A 5,654-nucleotide genomic window follows, 5' to 3' on the forward strand; every position below is an offset into this window, starting at 1 on the left:
TTCAGGTCAGGAGAGTTCGGAACAAGTGGGGAGAGAGGAGAAGAAAGCCTCACTTGAGGAGATGATGGCTGAGCTGCTGAAGCGAGATGAGAGGAACCGAGTTACGAATGAGGCGAAATTTGCGGAACACGATGCTATGTTGAAGAACCAAGCCACGTCTCTAGCTAATCTTGAGCGTCACGTCGGAGAGATTGCCAACCAATTATCCGAGAGAGCACCAGGTTCACTACCGAGTAATACTGAGAAAAATCCAAGAGGGTTCGCCAAAGCAGTGACTACTAGGAGCGGTGCTAGAAGAGAAAAAGAGGCTGGACCTTCGAGAGTTGTCACACCTGCGGTTGATGAAGAAGAGCAGGTTGACGAGGAGATCCAGATGGAGCCTCTTCCGGCCGAGGCACACCAGCAGACTATTCCAGCGAGTACGAAGCCGGCCGATAAACCTTCATCATCATCTAACCCACCTCTGAGAGTCTACAAACCCAAGTTGCCTTTTCCTGGGAGACTTCGATCGGATAGAGACGAGGAGCAAAACTCCAAGTTCCTTGAACTTCTCAAACAGCTTCAGCTGAACATTCCTTTCCTTGAGGCACTAACTCAGATGCCCAAATATGCCAAATTCCTCAAGGACATTCTTTCCAATAAGGAGAAGCTAGCTGAGGTCTCTTCTATTCCGTTGAGTGCTGGGTGCTCTGCAGTTTTGCAGAGCAAGTTGCCTGAAAAGATGGCCGATCCTGGGAGTTTCACAATTCCCTGCATCTTAGGTGACGATACGGTTCGACATGCTTTGGCCGACCTTGGGGCTAGAATCAATCTTATGCCGTATTATGTTTTTAGTAAGTTGGGTCTTGGCGAACCGAGGCCAACCCAAATGAGTATCCAACTTGCTGATCGTTCCGTGAAATACCCGCGAGGGGTGGTCGAGAACATGCTTGTTCGTATCGACAAGTTCATATTCCCTGTGGACTTTGTCATTCTAGATATGAATGAGGATGATAGTGTCCCGCTCATTTTAGGCCGACCATTCCTTGCCACCGCAGGCGTCACCTTTGACGTAAGACAGTCACTTAAGCACCCCAAGTCGGCGGACGACTCCCTGTATTTCGTTGACACCATCGTATCGCATGTGCGGGAGTTTTTCACTGACATCTGTGGAGGACCTACCTTGAACCCACAGATCCTCGATAGGGAGATTTCAGAGGTCGAGATGGTTGCCATGACCACTCAACCATTGATGGATGACACCGTTTCACCACCCCTAGATTCAGAGTCAGCTGTTGAGATCGTGCGAGACGATCCGAGAGACCGAACTTCCATTGAGAGCCCTCCTCCTTCCTTAGAACTTAAGGATCTACCCGATAATTTGGAGTATGCATTTCTGGACGAAGAGAGGAAGCTACCCGTCATCATCGCGTCTGCCTTGACGGAGGTCGAGAAGTTGAAGTTGTTGAAGGTGCTGAAAGCGCATAAGAAGGCAATAGCATGGAAGATTATCGACATCAAAGGGATTAATCCCTCGTTCTGCACTCATAAAATCCTCATGGAGGATAAATTCAAATCCGTCGTTTAGCCTCAACGGAGGCTTAATCCGAAAATGCTAGAGGTTGTTAAGAAAGAAATCATTAAACTCCTTGATGCGGGAATCATTTTTCCCATCTCTGATAGCGCCTGGGTGAGTCCGGTCCACGTGGTTCCCAAGAAGGGTGGCATGACTATCATCACCAATGAACGGGACGAGCTTATTCCCACTAGGACCGTGACCGGTTGGAGAGTCTGCATCGACTACCGCAGACTGAACGATGCCACTAGGAAAGATCCTTTTCCTCTACCTTTCATTGATCAAGTGCTTGAGCGTTTGGCGGGTCAGTAGTACTACTGTTTTCTGGATGGTTTCTCCGGGTATTTCCAAATCCCAATCTCTCCCGATGATCAGGAGAAAACCACATTCACCTGCCCCTACGGCACTTTTGCCTATAAACGCATGCCCTTTGGACTTTGTAACGCTCCAGCTACTTTCCAGCGATGTATGGTGGCGATCTTTCACGACATGATCGAGGATTCCATGGAGGTCTTCATGGACGATTTTTCAGTCTTCGGGAATTCATTCGATCAATGTCTCTCTAACCTTGATAGGATGATGGCTCGTTGCGTCGACACCAACCTAGTCCTCAACTGAGAAAGTGTCACTTTATGGTACGCGAGGGCATCATTTTAGGACATAGGATATCGAGTGCGGGGATCGAGGTCGATCGAGCTAAAATTGAAACCATTTCTAATCTTCCCCCGCCCACTTCTGTGAGATCCATCCGTAGCTTTTTAGGTCATGCTGGTTTCTATAGACGGTTCATTAAAGATTTCTCGAAAATTGAGAGACCGATGACCAAGCTACTAGAGAAAGACGCTCCATTTATCTTCTCTGAACAGTGTATCGAGACGTTTGATCTTCTAAAAGATAAACTCGTTAACGCCCCGATCATGATTGCTCCCGACTGGTCCGTGCCATTCGAATTGATGTGCGACGCGAGTGACTATGCCGTTGGAGCAGTGCTTGGACAGCGGAAGGAGAAGCACTTCCACCCGATCTACTATGCGAGCCGGACCCTAAACAGTGCCCAGGAGAATTACACTACCACCGAGAAAGAGTTGTTAGCTGTGGTGTTTTCATTTGATTAGTTTAGGTCTTATCTTGTTCTGTCCAAAACAGTCGTCTACACGGATCATTCTGCCATTCATTATCTTTTCAGCAAGCAGGACGCTAAACCTCGTCTCATCCGTTGGATCCTGCTGCTTCAGGAATTTGATATCGAAATATGTAATAAAAAGGGAGCCGAGAATGTAGCGGCCGATCACTTGTCACGTCTTGAGAGAGCCGAGATTGGAGATGCTGGGGTCATCATCAATGACCATTTCCTGATAGAGAATCTCATGTTTGTCAGAGCCCAGGATGACGGCTACCCATGGTTTTCCGATTTCGCTAACTTCCTCGAAGATGGTTCCCTCCCTAAGAGGATGTCTCACCAGCAAAAGAAGAAATTCTTAGCTGACGTAAAGTTTTACATATGGGACGACTCATTTCTTTTTCGTATAGGTGTTGATCAGCTGGTGAGGAGATGCGTGGATGTTGATTAGGGATTTTGAGCCACTGTCATGAGGGACCGACAAGAGGTCACCATGGTGCTGTTCTTACGGCTAAGAAGGTCTTCGATTCAGGATTCTATTGGCCTTCGATTTTCAAAGATGCTCACGCGCTCGTTAAGAGCTGTGACCGATGCCAGCGTGTTGGTAACATCTCATCCCGAAATGAGATGCCCAAAATGCAATTCAGGTATGCGAGATTTTTGACATTTGGGGTATTGATTTTATGGGCCCGTTCCCGTCGTGTAGAGGGAACAAGTACATACTCGTGGCAGTTGATTACGTCTCCAAGTGGGTTGAGGCCAAAGCCTTGCCCACTAACGACGCCCGAGTTGTAGTGAGATTTCTGAGAAATATTTTCTCTCGTTTTGGTGTACCGAAAGCCTTGATCAGCGATCGAGGTACTCACTTCTGCAACGCGCAGATGGAGAAGGCGTTGCAACGTTATGGGGTCACCCATCGGCTTGCGACTGCGTACCACCCACAGACCAGCGGACAGGTGGAAGTGAGTAACCGGGGCATCAATGTATGACGGATTTCTTGATAGTAGGATCAATGATCTTTAGTTTCATTCAGGATCGACATGCCCCAGGTTTGAAGAATTCGATGACAGGCCTTCGCTGCAAAAGATCCCGGAATTGGTCGATTCGGAATCGGCTGGATTGGATAAAGGGTTGTTTCGTCGATAGCATTATCTGATGTGGGATGCGTAGTAGCTGTTGTCACGGTAGGGGTCCCTAAGGCGGGAATTGTCCTAAAGTAGCCATAGCGTTGATTGCTCTCCTTGTTCTATTGTATGGGCGAATTATCTTAACGAAAGCTTTCTTTTTGGCCCTCGTGTGAGGGTTGTCATAACTTGTGTCTATCCGCTGTTAAATGACTTCACTTAATAGAGTAATGCATTCTTGAGAAGACGGTTGGGCTAAACCGAAAGGATTGGTCCGAAAAATTAGATGATGCTTTGTGGGCTTTCCGTATAGCGTACAAAACTCCGACCGGTTCCACACCGTTTCGGATGATTTATGGGAAAGCCTACCATCTACCTGTTGAGTTGGAGCACCGTGCTTCTTGGGCTCTTCAAACAGTTAACCTCGATCTTTCATCCGCGGGCGAGAACCGTTTCCATCAGATACATGAGTTAGAGGAACTTCGCAATCATGTCTATGCACACTCGTACAATTATAAGCTGAAGACCAAAGAGCTGCATGATAGGAAGTTGAGAGGTGAGAAACAGTTCAAGTGTGGGGATCGGGTTTTGCTTTATAATTCCCGATTACGGTTATTTCCGGGAAAGCTGAATTCCCGATGGTCAGGCCCGTTCACCATTACTGGGGTATTCCCGTATGACACAATTGAGATTGAAGACGAAAGCGGGAAGTTTAAGGTGAACGGTCACAGGTTGAAGCACTACATTGGCGAGACGGTTGCTGATCAGACAGTCGAGGTGTTCTACCTTGACTCACTCACCGAAGCGTAGACGTGTTGGATGCATCACTCGGGAGACAGCTCGAGTTGTATAGTTTGTATTATGATTTTCTTTATTATCTGTTTTATTTTTGTTATTTATAAAAAAAATAATAATAAAAAATAAGAAAAAAAAAATTAAAAAACTAAAAATAAAAAAAAAATAAAAAATAATTAAAAAAATAAAAAAATAAATAAATAAAAAATTACAGAAACCCAAAAATATGTTTATTTCTTATGTTTTGTTTTCTGTTTTGTACGCCGCTACATGCGAGCGAGTTTGAGTTATTACAGGTATTATTATGCGCATGGTAGCTCTGGATGGCGTTTTGGAACTAGTTCTCCCGAGGTTGCGGCCGCGAATGAAATGCTATACGGTCGCTCGAATGATACACAGCTGATGAAGATTCTGCATATAAACCAGGGGAGTAACCCGTTCTCTATTTTACTTTTGATTATTTTAAGTTTTTATTTTTATTTTATTTCTTTTCCTTGTTCTCATCGGGGACTATTTCGTTCTAAGTGTGGGGATGAGAATTTATTTTACTTAGTTGTAGAAAAAAAATCTAAAAAAAATAAAATCTGTTTTGTTCTTTCGCTGAAAATTATGTCGGCTACTTAAGTTCGAGGGACATATACTTTATATGTTTGGTCCAGTTATCCACCTGTAGACATACGGGATAGCCATTGACCCGAAAACTGAAAGTGGCTGGGGCGACTGAATTTGAAAAAAAAAAATTAAAAATAAAAATAAATAAATAAAAAGTTTTAAAGAAAAAAATGTCCCTTGAAAATTGTTTTTGTTCTACGTTAAGCAGGAAATGATATTATTACCAATGTGATAACGAACTCTCGGAACTTTGAAATATATAATATAATAATAAAAGAAGGGATGGTTTGCATATCTGATTTGGGATGTGTCGGTAGGCCCAACTAGCTTTGATAGTCCTCTTTAGTAGTTTTTATATATATAATAATTTGAAAAACGGTGAAACCGAATTTCGATGCTTAGGGAGGATTACCAAAATCTAAAAACTCTGAGATGATTATACTTAGAT

Source organism: Bidens hawaiensis, unplaced genomic scaffold, assembly GCF_021521415.1.
Source record: "Bidens hawaiensis isolate Kalapana, Puna unplaced genomic scaffold, B.hawaiensis_p1.1 tig00033604_1, whole genome shotgun sequence".
NCBI classification, from domain to species: Eukaryota; Viridiplantae; Streptophyta; class Magnoliopsida; order Asterales; family Asteraceae; genus Bidens; species Bidens hawaiensis.